This window comes from Pongo abelii, chromosome Y (genome assembly GCF_028885655.2).
Source record: "Pongo abelii isolate AG06213 chromosome Y, NHGRI_mPonAbe1-v2.0_pri, whole genome shotgun sequence".
NCBI classification, from domain to species: Eukaryota; Metazoa; Chordata; class Mammalia; order Primates; family Hominidae; genus Pongo; species Pongo abelii.
Genome location: NC_072009.2, coordinates 24,387,040 through 24,402,526, shown reverse-complemented (window position 1 = coordinate 24,402,526; position 15,487 = coordinate 24,387,040).

The following is a 15,487-nucleotide window of genomic DNA, read 5'->3' as shown; positions in this document are numbered from 1 at the left end:
AGGAATGGAATGGAATCGGATGTAAAGGAATGGAATGATGTGGAGTGGAGTGGTGAGGAGTGTAGTGCTGTGGAATGGAGCAGAAAGTAACGGGATGGTGTGGAGTGGAGTGCAGTGCAGTGGAGTGGAGAGGAGTGCAATGGCGTGGAATGGAATCGGATGTAAAGGAACGTACTGGAGTGGAGCGGAGTGGAAAGGAGTGGAATGGAATGGAATTGAATGTAATGGAAAGCAAAGGAATGGAATGGGATGCAATGGAATTTAATGCAATAGAATGCAGTTCAATAGAGAGTTAACATGTAATGTGAGCTGAGATTGTGCCTAAGCTCTCCAGGCTGTTTGACACAGTGATATCGTGTCGAAAAATGGAATGGAATGCAGTGGTGTGAAATGGAATGGAATGTAGTGGACAGGAGTAGAATGAAGTGGAGTGAAGAGGAACAGAGTGGAATGGAATGGGATGCAGTGGAATGGAATGCAGTGGAGTGGAGTGAAATAGAAAGAAATGGAATGGGATGGAATGGAATGCAATGGAATGGAGAAGAGAAATGTGAGCTGAGATTGTGTGACTACACTCCAGCCTTAGTGACCGAGAGAGATTCTGTGGAAGGAAAGAACTGATTTCAAAGGAGTGGAATGGAAGGGAATGTAGTACCGTGGAGTAGAGTGGAATGGAGTGAAACAGAATAGAATGGAGTGGAAGGCAATGGAATGGAATGGAATGGAATGGAGTGGAGTGGAATAGAGAGGAGTGCACTGCAATGGAGTGGAGTGGAGTGGAAGGGAGTGGAATGCAATGGAATGTAGTGGAGTGCAGTGGAGTGGAATGGAATGGAGTGGACAGGAGTGGAAGGAGTAGAGTGGACTGGAATGGAATAGAATGGAACAGAATGCAGTGGAGTGGAGGGGAGTGGAGGTGAGTGGAGTGGCATGGAGTGGAATGGAATGGAATGGAGTGAAATGGAATCCAATGGATTGGAATGGAGTGGAGTGGAGTGGAGTGGAATGGAGAGGAGTCGAATGGAATGGAAGGGAATGCAACGGAACGCAGTGGTGTGGATTGGAATGCAGTGAAATGGAGTACTATGGAATCTAAAGGAGTGGAGTGGAGTCTAGAGGAGTGGAATGGAATGGAACAAAATGGAATGGAATGGCACGGAATGGAGTGGAGTAGAGTGGAGTGGGAAGGAAGGGAGATGAGTGGAATGGAGAGGAATGGAATGCAGTGGAGTGGATTGGATTGGAATGAACTGGAATGGAGAGGAATGGAATGAAGTGGAACGGAATGGACTGCAATGGAATTGAATGGAGTGAAGTGGAAAGTAGTGGAGTGGAGTGGAATGGAGTGGAAATGAATGGAATGGAGAGGAATGGAAGGGAATGGAGACAAGTGGATAGGAATTGACTGAAGCAGATTGGAGTGGAGTGGAGTGGAGTGGCATGGAATGGAATGAAGTGGATGGGAATGCAATGGAGTGGAATGAAATGGAATAAAATGGAATGGAGTGGAATGGAGAGGAATGGAGTGGAGTGGAGTGGAATGGAGGGGAGTAAGAGGAAGAGAATGGAATGGAATCGAAAGGAGGGAAGTGCAATTGTGTGGAGTGGAGTGGAGATGAAAGAAGTGGAGTGATGTGGAGTCGAGAGGAAATTAATGGAATGGAATGGAATGGAGTTAAGTGGAGTGGAATGGAGTGGAAGGTAATGGAGTGGAATGAAAAGGAGTGGATTGGAATGGAGTGGAATGGAATGGAGTGGAACGGAGTGGAGTAGAATGGAGTGGGTTGCAGAGGAGTGGAATGGAGTGGAATGGAAGGGAACGGAAAGGAATGTAGTGGAAAGGAATGGAATGGAGTGGATTGAAATTGAATGGAAAGGATTGGAGTGCAGTGGACTGGAGGGGAGTGGAATAAAATGGAGTATAGTGCAGTGGAATGGAGTGGACTGGAGTGGAGATGAGTGGAGTGGACTGGAATGGAATGGAGTGGAGTGGAATGGTGTGGAGTGGGGTGGAAAGGAATGGAACAGAATGGAATGGAGAGGAATGGAGTGGCATGTAGTGGAGTGGAGTGAAGTGGAAAGGAATGGCATGGAATGGAGTAGAGTGGAATGGAGGGGTATGGAATGGAATGGAATGGAATTGAGTGGAATGGAGTGGAGTGGAGAGGAATGGAATGGAGTGGAAAGGTCTGAAAGGAGTGGAATGGAGTGGAGTGGAATGCAATGGAGTAGATTGGAATGAAGTGGAAAGGAATAGAATGGAGAGAAGTAGAGTAGAATGGAGTGGATTGGAATGGAGGGGAGCAGAGTGGAGTTAACAGCGGTGGATTGGAATACAGTGGATGGGGTAGAGTGGAAGGGAGTGGAATTATATGGAATGGAATGGATTGGAGTGGAGTGGAAGGGAGTGGAGTGGAGTTGAAAGTAGAGGAATCGAAAGAAGTGGAAAGGAGTGGAGTAGAGTGGATTAGAGTGGATTGGAATGGAATGGAGTGGAGTGGAATGGTGTGGAAACGAATGGAAGGGAGGGGAGTGGAATGGAACGAAATGGAATGGAATGTAGTGGAATGGAGAGGAGTGGAGTGGACTGGAGTGGAATGTAATCGAATGGAGTGTACTGGAGTGGAATGTATTTGAGAGGCGGGTAATGGAGAGGAATTGAGTGGAGTGGAGTGGAGTGAAATACATCGGAATGGCACGGAATTGAATGGAATGGAGGGGAGTGGAATGCAGTGGAGTGGAGTTGATTGGAGTGTTGAGGAATAGAACGGAGTGGCATGGAATGGAGCACAGTGGAATGCAATGGAGTGGAGTGGATTGGAAAGGGGTGGAGTGGAGTGACGATGGGTGAAGTGGAATGTAATGGAGTGGAGTGCAGAGGAGTCTCATGGAATGGAATGGAATGGAACGCAATGGAAGCTGAGATTGTACCACTGCGCTCCAGGATGGGTGACACAGTGTGATACTCTCAAAAGAAAGGAATGGAATGGAATGCAGTGGAATGGAATGGAATGCAATGGGGTGCATTGGAGTGGAGTGGAGTGAAGTGAAGTGGATTGGAGTGGAATGGAGAGGAATGGAACGGAATGGAATGGAATGAAGTAGACTGGAGTGGGGTGGAGTTGAGTGCAATGGAATGGAGTGAAATGGAATCAGATGCAGAGAAATGGAGTAGAGAGGAGTGCAGTAGAGTGGAAAGGAGTGCAATGGAGTGGAATGGAATCGGAAGTAACGGAAAGTAGTGGAGTGGATGGAACGGAAAGGAAAGGAGTGGAGCGGAGTGGAATGGAACGGAGCGGGAGGTGGGTTGGGGCCACTGCACTCCAGGCTGGCTGGCTGACTGAGGTATTCTCGCAATAAAGGAATGGAATGGAATGCCGTAGAGTGGAATGGAACGGAGTGGAGTGGAGTGGAATGGAGTGAGTTGGAGCAGAGTGGAATGAAGAATGCAATGGGATGGAAGGGAATTGAATGAAATGCAGTGGAGTGCAGTGGAGTGCATTGCAGTGGAATGGAGCAGAATGGAATGGAAAGGAGTGGAATGGACAGGAGTGGAGTGCACTGGAGAGGAGAGGATAGGAATGCAGTGGAATGGAATTGGATGTAATGGAACGTAGAGGAGTGGAGTGGAATGGAGTGGGCCAGAGTGGAATGGAATGGAATGCAATGGAAAGGAATGGAGTGGAATAGAATGGAATGGAATGGAATGGAATGGAATGGAGTGGGATGACTTGTAGTGGGGTGGAGTGAAATGGAGTATAATGGAATGGAGTGGAGTGGAGTGGAATGTGATAGAATGGAGAGGAGGGGAATGGAGCAGAATGGAATGGAGTGCAGCGGAATGGAGTGGAGTGGAATGGAATCAAATGGAGTGGAATGGAACAGAGTGGAATGGAATGGAGTGCAATAGACTAGAATTGAGTGTAGTGTAGTGGAATTTAGTGGAATGGACTGGAATGGAGTGGAATGGAATGGAATTGAGGGGAATGGAATGGAATGGAAAGGAATGGAAAGCAATGGAAAGGAATAGAATTGAATGCAACGGAATTAAAAGAATGCAATGGAATGCAATGGAATAGAATGCAATGGAATGTATAGTTGACATGTAATATGAGCTGAGATTGTGACACTGCACTCCAGCCAGGGTGACATGGTGATATCCTGTCGTAAGAAGTGAATGGAATGCAATGGAGTGAAATGGAATGGAATGAAATGGAATGGAGCGGAGTGGAAGGGAATGGAGTGGAATGAAATAGAATGCAGTGGACTGTAATGGCATGGAGTGGAAAGAAGTAGAGTGGAATGGAGTGGAATGGAATGGACTGGCATAGAATGGAGTGGAATTGAATGCAATGGAGTGGATTGGAAAGGAATGCAAAGGAGTAGAGTGGAGTAGAGTGGTGTGGAGTGGAGTGGAATGGAGCTGAATGTACTTCAATGGAGTACAATGGAATGGAACGGAGTGGAATGGAATGGAATGATATGAGGTGGATTGGAGTGGAATGTAGTGGAGTGGAATGGAATGGAATAGAATGGAATGGAGTAGAGTGTAATGGAATGCAGTGGCGATAAGTGGAGTGGAATGGAATGCACTGGAGTAGAGTGGAGTGGAATGGAATGGAATGGAGTGGAGTGGAGGGGAGTGGAGTGGAATGGAATTGAGTGAAGTGGAGTGCAGTTGAATGGAATATCGTGGTGTGGAGTGGAGTGGAAGTGAATGGAGTGAATAGGAGTGGAATGGATTGGAAGGTAACGGAGTGGAATGGAGTCGAATGGAGTGGAATGGAGTAGAGTGGATTAGAGTGGAATGGTGTCGAACGGACTGGAATGGAATGGAATGGAGTGGAATGGAATTGAATCAAATGGAATGGAGTGGAGTGGAGTGGAGTGGAATGAAATGAAATGGAAGGGAGTGGAGAGAAACGCAGTTGACTGGAGTGGAGTGGAGTGGAAAGGAATGGAAAGGAGTGGGATGGAGACGTATGGATTGGAGTGGAATGGAGTGGAATGGAATGAAGTGGAAAGGAGTGGAACGGAGTGAAATTGAATTTAGTGGACTGGAGTGGAATGGAGTTAAATGGAATGGAATGGAATGGAGTGGAATGGAATGGAATGGAGTGGAGTGGAATGGAATAGAATGGCATGGAATGGAATAGAATGGGATGGAGTGGAGTGGAGAGGAGTGGAATGGATTGGAGTGAAGTGGAGTGGAATGGAATTGAGTGGAGCGGAGAGGAAAGGAATGGAATGGAGTGGAGTGGAATGGCATGGAATGGAGTGGAATGGAATGGATAGTAGTGGAGTGGAGTGGAGTGGATTGGAGTGTAGTGGAAGGGAATGGAGTGCAGTGTAATGGACTGGAATGGAGCAGAGCAGAATGGAGTGGACTGGACTGGAGTGGAATGGAATGGGATGGCATGGAATGGGAGCTGAGATTTTACCAATGTGCTCTAGGCAGGGTGACTGGGTGTCATACTCTCAAAAGAAAGGAATGGAATGGAACACAGTGGAATGGAATGGAACAGAGTGGACATTAGTGGAGTGGAATGTGGAGGAATGGAATGAAATGGAACGTAATGGCATGAAATGGAGTGGTGTGGGGTGGAATGGATTATAGTGGAATGGGGTGGAAAGGAATGGGATGGAGTGGAATGAAGTGGAGTGCAGTGGAGTGGAACGGAGTTGAATGGCATAGAATTGAGTGGACAGTAGTGGAATGTTTTGGAATGCAATGGAATCCATTGTAATAGAATGGAATACAACGGAAAGTTGACATGGAGTGTGAGCTGAGATTGTGCCACTGCACTCCAGACTGGGTGACACGTTATATCCTGTGGATAGAAAGGAATGGAATGCAATAGAGTGAAATGGAATGGAGTGGAATGGAATTGAATGGAATGGAGTGGAGTGGAGTGGAGTCGAATGGAGACGAATGGAATGGGACGGAGTGGAATGGAACGGAGTGGAGTGGAGTATCGTGGAGTGAAATAGAATGGAATGCACTGGGTTGGAATGGAATGCAATGGACTGCTGAAAGGAAATGTGAGCTGTTATTGCTCCACTGCACTCCAGCCTTTGTGACGGAATGAAATCCTGTGGAAAAAAAGGAATAGAATGGAATGGAATGGAATGGAATGGAATGGAATGGAATGGAATGGAGTGGAGTGGAGTGGTGTGGAGAGGAGTGTAGTGGAGTGGAGTGAAATGGAGTGGAGTGTCGTGGAGGAGAGTGGAATGGAGTGGAATGGAATGGAGAGGAAAGGAACGGAGTGGAGTGGAATGGAACGGAGTGGAGTGGAATGGAATCCAATGGAATGAAATGGAATTGAATCGAATGGAATGAAGAAATATGTGCAGTGATTTGGCCACTGCGCTGGAGCCTGTGTGAGAGAGGGAGATCCTGTCGATAAAACAGTGTGGAATGGAAGGGATTGGAATGGAATGGAATGGAACGTATTGGAGTGGAGTGGAGTGGAATTGAGTGGAGTGGAGTGCACTGGAATGGAATGGAATTCAATGGAATGTAATGGAATGATGAAATGATATGTGAGCTGAGATTGTGCCACTGCACTCCACGCTGGGTGACAGAGTGAGATACTCTTGAAAGAAAGAAATGGAATGGAAAGAATTTTTAATTGGGTGGATTCGAGTGGACTGAAGTAGAGTGCAGTGGAATAGAGAGGAATGGAATGGAATGGAATCGGATGTAAAGGAATGGAATGATGTGGAGTGGAGTGGTGAGGAGTGTAGTGCTGTGGAATGGAGCAGAAAGTAACGGGATGGTGTGGAGTGGAGTGCAGTGCAGTGGAGTGGAGAGGATTGCAATGGCGTGGAATGGAATCGGATGTAAAGGAACGTACTGGAGTGGAGCGGAGTGGAAAGGAGTGGAATGGAATGGAATTGAATGTAATGGAAAGCAAAGGAATGGAATGGGATGCAATGGAATTTAATGCAATAGAATGCAGTTCAATAGAGAGTTGACATGTAATGTGAGCTGAGATTGTGCCTAAGCTCTCCAGGCTGTTTGACACAGTGATATCGTGTGGAAAGAATGGAATGGAATGCAGTGGTGTGAAATGGAATGGAATGTAGTGGACAGGAGTAGAATGGAGTGGAGTGAAGAGGAACAGAGTGGAATGGAATGGGATGCAGTGGAATGGAATGCAGTGGAGTGGAGTGAAATAGAAAGAAATGGAATGGGATGGAATGGAATGCAATGGAATGGAGAAGAGAAATGTGAGCTGAGATTGTGTGACTACACTCCAGCCTTAGTGACCGAGAGAGATTCTGTGGAAGGAAAGAACTGATTTCAAAGGAGTGGAATGGAAGGGAATGTAGTACAGTGGAGTAGAGTGGAATGGAGTGAAACAGAATAGAATGGAGTGGAAGGCAATGGAATGGAATGGAATGGAGTGGAGTGGAATAGAGAGGAGTGCACTGCAATGGAGTGGAGTGGAGTGGAAGGGAGTGGAATGCAATGGAATGTAGTGGAGTGCAGTGGAGTGGAATGGAATGGAGTGGACAGGAGTGGAAGGAGTAGAGTGGACTGGAATGGAATAGAATGGAACAGAATGCAGTGGAGTGGAGGGGAGTGGAGGTGAGTGGAGTGGCATGGAGTGGAATGGAATGGAATGGAGTGAAATGGAATCCAACGGATTGGAATGGAGTGGAGTGGAGTGGAGTGGAATGGAGAGGAGTCGAATGGAATGGAAGGGAATGCAACGGAACGCAGTGGTGTGGATTGGAATGCAGTGAAATGGAGTACTATGGAATCTAAAGGAGTGGAGTGGAGTCTAGTGGAGTGGAATGGAATGGAACAAAATGGAATGGAATGGCACGGAATGGAGTGGAGTAGAGTGGAGTGGGAAGGAAGGGAGATGAGTGGAATGGAGAGGAATGGAATGCAGTGGAGTGGATTGGATTGGAATGAACTGGAATGGAGAGGAATGGAATGAAGTGGAACGGAATGGACTGCAATGGAATTGAATGGAGTGAAGTGGAAAGTAGTGGAGTGGAGTGGAATGGAGTGGAAATGAATGGAATGGAGTGGAATGGAAGGGAATGGAGACAAGTGGATAGGAATTGACTGAAGCAGATTGGAGTGGAGTGGAGTGGAGTGGCATGGAATGGAATGAAGTGGATGGGAATGCAATGGAGTGGAATGAAATGGAATAAAATGGAATGGAGTGGAATGGAGAGGAATGGAGTGGAGTGGAGTGGAATGGAGGGGAGTAAGAGGAAGAGAATGGAATGGAATCGAAAGAGGGAAGTGCAATTGTGTGGAGTGGAGTGGAGATGAAAGAAGTGGAGTGATGTGGAGTCGAGAGGAAATTAATGGAATGGAATGGAATGGAGTTAAGTGGAGTGGAATGGAGTGGAAGGTAATGGAGTGGAATGAAAAGGAGTGGATTGGAATGGAGTGGAATGGAATGGAGTGGAACGGAGTGGAGTAGAATGGAGTGGGTTGCAGAGGAGTGGAATGGAGTGGAATGGAAGGGAACGGAAAGGAATGTAGTGGAAAGGAATGGAATGGAGTGGATTGAAATTGAATGGAAAGGATTGGAGTGCAGTGGACTGGAGGGGAGTGGAATAAAATGGAGTATAGTGCAGTGGAATGGAGTGGACTGGAGTGGAGATGAGTGGAGTGGACTGGAATGGAATGGAGTGGAGTGGAATGGTGTGGAGTGGGGTGGAAAGGAATGGAACAGAATGGAATGGAGAGGAATGGAGTGGCATGTAGTGGAGTGGAGTGAAGTGGAAAGGAATGGCATGGAATGGAGTAGAGTGGAATGGAGGGGTATGGAATGGAATGGAATGGAATTGAGTGGAATGGAGTGGAGTGGAGAGGAATGGAATGGAGTGGAAAGGTCTGAAAGGAGTGGAATGGAGTGGAGTGGAATGCAATGGAGTAGATTGGAATGAAGTGGAAAGGAATAGAATGGAGAGAAGTAGAGTAGAATGGAGTGGATTGGAATGGAGGGGAGCAGAGTGGAGTTAACAGCGGTGGATTGGAATACAGTGGATGGGGTAGAGTGGAAGGGAGTGGAATTATATGGAATGGAATGGATTGGAGTGGAGTGGAAGGGAGTGGAGTGGAGTTGAAAGTAGAGGAATCGAAAGAAGTGGAAAGGAGTGGAGTAGAGTGGATTAGAGTGGATTGGAATGGAATGGAGTGGAGTGGAATGGTGTGGAAACGAATGGAAGGGAGGGGAGTGGAATGGAACGAAATGGAATGGAATGTAGTGGAATGGAGAGGAGTGGAGTGGACTGGAGTGGAATGTAATCGAATGGAGTGTACTGGAGTGGAATGTATTTGAGAGGCGGGTAATGGAGAGGAATTGAGTGGAGTGGAGTGGAGTGAAATACATCGGAATGGCACGGAATTGAATGGAATGGAGGGGAGTGGAATGCAGTGGAGTGGAGTTGATTGGAGTGTTGAGGAATAGAACGGAGTGGCATGGAATGGAGCACAGTGGAATGCAATGGAGTGGAGTGGATTGGAAAGGGGTGGAGTGGAGTGACGATGGGTGAAGTGGAATGTAATGGAGTGGAGTGCAGAGGAGTCTCATGGAATGGAATGGAATGGAACGCAATGGAAGCTGAGATTGTACCACTGCGCTCCAGGATGGGTGACACAGTGTGATACTCTCAAAAGAAAGGAATGGAATGGAATGCAGTGGAATGGAATGGAATGCAATGGGGTGCATTGGAGTGGAGTGGAGTGAAGTGAAGTGGATTGGAGTGGAATGGAGAGGAATGGAACGGAATGGAATGGAATGAAGTAGACTGGAGTGGGGTGGAGTTGAGTGCAATGGAATGGAGTGAAATGGAATCAGATGCAGAGAAATGGAGTAGAGAGGAGTGCAGTAGAGTGGAAAGGAGTGCAATGGAGTGGAATGGAATCGGAAGTAACGGAAAGTAGTGGAGTGGATGGAACGGAAAGGAAAGGAGTGGAGCGGAGTGGAATGGAACGGAGCGGGAGGTGGGTTGGGGCCACTGCACTCCAGGCTGGCTGGCTGACTGAGGTATTCTCGCAATAAAGGAATGGAATGGAATGCCGTAGAGTGGAATGGAACGGAGTGGAGTGGAGTGGAATGGAGTGAGTTGGAGCAGAGTGGAATGAAGAATGCAATGGGATGGAAGGGAATTGAATGAAATGCAGTGGAGTGCAGTGGAGTGCATTGCAGTGGAATGGAGCAGAATGGAATGGAAAGGAGTGGAATGGACAGGAGTGGAGTGCACTGGAGAGGAGAGGATAGGAATGCAGTGGAATGGAATTGGATGTAATGGAACGTAGAGGAGTGGAGTGGAATGGAGTGGGCCAGAGTGGAATGGAATGGAATGCAATGGAAAGGAATGGAGTGGAATAGAATGGAATGGAATGGAATGGAATGGAATGGAGTGGGATGACTTGTAGTGGGGTGGAGTGAAATGGAGTATAATGGAATGGAGTGGAGTGGAGTGGAATGTGATAGAATGGAGAGGAGGGGAATGGAGCAGAATGGAATGGAGTGCAGCGGAATGGAGTGGAGTGGAATGGAATCAAATGGAGTGGAATGGAACAGAGTGGAATGGAATGGAGTGCAATAGACTAGAATTGAGTGTAGTGTAGTGGAATTTAGTGGAATGGACTGGAATGGAGTGGAATGGAATGGAATTGAGGGGAATGGAATGGAATGGAAAGGAATGGAAAGCAATGGAAAGGAATAGAATTGAATGCAACGGAATTAAAAGAATGCAATGGAATGCAATGGAATAGAATGCAATGGAATGTATAGTTGACATGTAATATGAGCTGAGATTGTGACACTGCACTCCAGCCAGGGTGACATGGTGATATCCTGTCGTAAGAAGTGAATGGAATGCAATGGAGTGAAATGGAATGGAATGAAATGGAATGGAGCGGAGTGGAAGGGAATGGAGTGGAATGAAATAGAATGCAGTGGACTGTAATGGCATGGAGTGGAAAGAAGTAGAGTGGAATGGAGTGGAATGGAATGGACTGGCATAGAATGGAGTGGAATTGAATGCAATGGAGTGGATTGGAAAGGAATGCAAAGGAGTAGAGTGGAGTAGAGTGGTGTGGAGTGGAGTGGAATGGAGCTGAATGTACTTCAATGGAGTACAATGGAATGGAACGGAGTGGAATGGAATGGAATGATATGAGGTGGATTGGAGTGGAATGTAGTGGAGTGGAATGGAATGGAATAGAATGGAATGGAGTAGAGTGTAATGGAATGCAGTGGCGATAAGTGGAGTGGAATGGAATGCACTGGAGTAGAGTGGAGTGGAATGGAATGGAATGGAGTGGAGTGGAGGGGAGTGGAGTGGAATGGAATTGAGTGAAGTGGAGTGCAGTTGAATGGAATATCGTGGTGTGGAGTGGAGTGGAAGTGAATGGAGTGAATAGGAGTGGAATGGATTGGAAGGTAACGGAGTGGAATGGAGTCGAATGGAGTGGAATGGAGTAGAGTGGATTAGAGTGGAATGGTGTCGAACGGACTGGAATGGAATGGAATGGAGTGGAATGGAATTGAATCAAATGGAATGGAGTGGAGTGGAGTGGAGTGGAATGAAATGAAATGGAAGGGAGTGGAGAGAAACGCAGTTGACTGGAGTGGAGTGGAGTGGAAAGGAATGGAAAGGAGTGGGATGGAGACGTATGGATTGGAGTGGAATGGAGTGGAATGGAATGAAGTGGAAAGGAGTGGAACGGAGTGAAATTGAATTTAGTGGACTGGAGTGGAATGGAGTTAAATGGAATGGAATGGAATGGAGTGGAATGGAATGGAATGGAGTGGAGTGGAATGGAATAGAATGGCATGGAATGGAATAGAATGGGATGGAGTGGAGTGGAGAGGAGTGGAATGGATTGGAGTGAAGTGGAGTGGAATGGAATTGAGTGGAGCGGAGAGGAAAGGAATGGAATGGAGTGGAGTGGAATGGCATGGAATGGAGTGGAATGGAATGGATAGTAGTGGAGTGGAGTGGAGTGGATTGGAGTGTAGTGGAAGGGAATGGAGTGCAGTGTAATGGACTGGAATGGAGCAGAGCAGAATGGAGTGGACTGGACTGGAGTGGAATGGAATGGGATGGCATGGAATGGGAGCTGAGATTTTACCAATGTGCTCTAGGCAGGGTGACTGGGTGTCATACTCTCAAAAGAAAGGAATGGAATGGAACACAGTGGAATGGAATGGAACAGAGTGGACATTAGTGGAGTGGAATGTGGAGGAATGGAATGAAATGGAACGTAATGGCATGAAATGGAGTGGTGTGGGGTGGAATGGATTATAGTGGAATGGGGTGGAAAGGAATGGGATGGAGTGGAATGAAGTGGAGTGCAGTGGAGTGGAACGGAGTTGAATGGCATAGAATTGAGTGGACAGTAGTGGAATGTTTTGGAATGCAATGGAATCCATTGTAATAGAATGGAATACAACGGAAAGTTGACATGGAGTGTGAGCTGAGATTGTGCCACTGCACTCCAGACTGGGTGACACGTTATATCCTGTGGATAGAAAGGAATGGAATGCAATAGAGTGAAATGGAATGGAGTGGAATGGAATTGAATGGAATGGAGTGGAGTGGAGTGGAGTCGAATGGAGACGAATGGAATGGGACGGAGTGGAATGGAACGGAGTGGAGTGGAGTATCGTGGAGTGAAATAGAATGGAATGCACTGGGTTGGAATGGAATGCAATGGACTGCTGAAAGGAAATGTGAGCTGTTATTGCTCCACTGCACTCCAGCCTTTGTGACAGAATGAAATCCTGTGGAAAAAAAGGAATAGAATGGAATGGAATGGAATGGAATGGAATGGAATGGAATGGAATGGAGTGGAGTGGAGTGGTGTGGAGAGGAGTGTAGTGGAGTGGAGTGAAATGGAGTGGAGTGTCGTGGAGGAGAGTGGAATGGAGTGGAATGGAATGGAGAGGAAAGGAACGGAGTGGAGTGGAATGGAACGGAGTGGAGTGGAATGGAATCCAATGGAATGAAATGGAATTGAATCGAATGGAATGAAGAAATATGTGCAGTGATTTGGCCACTGCGCTGGAGCCTGTGTGAGAGAGGGAGATCCTGTCGATAAAACAGTGTGGAATGGAAGGGATTGGAATGGAATGGAATGGAACGTATTGGAGTGGAGTGGAGTGGAATTGAGTGGAGTGGAGTGCACTGGAATGGAATGGAATGCAATGGAATGTAATGGAATGATGAAATGATATGTGAGCTGAGATTGTGCCACTGCACTCCACGCTGGGTGACAGAGTGAGATACTCTTGAAAGAAAGAAATGGAATGGAAAGAATTTTTAATTGGGTGGATTCGAGTGGACTGAAGTAGAGTGCAGTGGAATAGAGAGGAATGGAATGGAATGGAATCGGATGTAAAGGAATGGAATGATGTGGAGTGGAGTGGTGAGGAGTGTAGTGCTGTGGAATGGAGCAGAAAGTAACGGGATGGTGTGGAGTGGAGTGCAGTGCAGTGGAGTGGAGAGGATTGCAATGGCGTGGAATGGAATCGGATGTAAAGGAACGTACTGGAGTGGAGCGGAGTGGAAAGGAGTGGAATGGAATGGAATTGAATGTAATGGAAAGCAAAGGAATGGAATGGGATGCAATGGAATTTAATGCAATAGAATGCAGTTCAATAGAGAGTTGACATGTAATGTGAGCTGAGATTGTGCCTAAGCTCTCCAGGCTGTTTGACACAGTGATATCGTGTGGAAAGAATGGAATGGAATGCAGTGGTGTGAAATGGAATGGAATGTAGTGGACAGGAGTAGAATGGAGTGGAGTGAAGAGGAACAGAGTGGAATGGAATGGGATGCAGTGGAATGGAATGCAGTGGAGTGGAGTGAAATAGAAAGAAATGGAATGGGATGGAATGGAATGCAATGGAATGGAGAAGAGAAATGTGAGCTGAGATTGTGTGACTACACTCCAGCCTTAGTGACCGAGAGAGATTCTGTGGAAGGAAAGAACTGATTTCAAAGGAGTGGAATGGAAGGGAATGTAGTACAGTGGAGTAGAGTGGAATGGAGTGAAACAGAATAGAATGGAGTGGAAGGCAATGGAATGGAATGGAATGGAGTGGAGTGGAATAGAGAGGAGTGCACTGCAATGGAGTGGAGTGGAGTGGAAGGGAGTGGAATGCAATGGAATGTAGTGGAGTGCAGTGGAGTGGAATGGAATGGAGTGGACAGGAGTGGAAGGAGTAGAGTGGACTGGAATGGAATAGAATGGAACAGAATGCAGTGGAGTGGATGGGAGTGGAGTGAGTGGAGTGGCATGGAGTGGAATGGAATGGAATGGAGTGAAATGGAATCCAATGGATTGGAATGGAGTGGAGTGGAGTGGAGTGGAATGGAGAGGAGTCGAATGGAATGGAAGGGAATGCAACGGAACGCAGTGGTGTGGATTGGAATGCAGTGAAATGGAGTACTATGGAATCTAAAGGAGTGGAGTGGAGTCTAGTGGAGTGGAATGGAATGGAACAAAATGGAATGGAATGGCACGGAATGGAGTGGAGTAGAGTGGAGTGGGAAGGAAGGGAGATGAGTGGAATGGAGAGGAATGGAATGCAGTGGAGTGGATTGGATTGGAATGAACTGGAATGGAGAGGAATGGAATGAAGTGGAACGGAATGGACTGCAATGGAATTGAATGGAGTGAAGTGGAAAGTAGTGGAGTGGAGTGGAATGGAGTGGAAATGAATGGAATGGAGTGGAATGGAAGGGAATGGAGACAAGTGGATAGGAATTGACTGAAGCAGATTGGAGTGGAGTGGAGTGGAGTGGCATGGAATGGAATGAAGTGGATGGGAATGCAATGGAGTGGAATGAAATGGAATAAAATGGAATGGAGTGGAATGGAGAGGAATGGAGTGGAGTGGAGTGGAATGGAGGGGAGTAAGAGGAAGAGAATGGAATGGAATCGAAAGGAGGGAAGTGCAATTGTGTGGAGTGGAGTGGAGATGAAAGGAGTGGAGTGATGTGGAGTCGAGAGGAAAGGAATGGAATGGAATGGAATGGAGTTAAGTGGAGTGGAATGGAGTGGAAGGTAATGGAGTGGAATGAAAAGGAGTGGATTGGAATGGAGTGGAAAGGAATGGAGTGGAACGGAGTGGAGTAGAATGGAGTGGGTTGCAGAGGAGTGGAATGGAGTGGAATGGAAGGGAACGGAAAGGAATGTAGTGGAAAGGAATGGAATGGAGTGGATTGAAATTGAATGGAAAGGATTGGAGTGCAGTGGACTGGAGGGGAGTGGAATAAAATGGAGTATAGTGCAGTGGAATGGAGTGGACTGGAGTGGAGATGAGTGGAGTGGACTGGAATGGAATGGAGTGGAGTGGAATGGTGTGGAGTGGGGTGGAAAGGAATGGAACAGAATGGAATGGAGAGGAATGGAGTGGCATGTAGTGGAGTGGAGTGAAGTGGAAAGGAATGGCATGGAATGGAGTAGAGTGGAATGGAGGGGTATGGAATG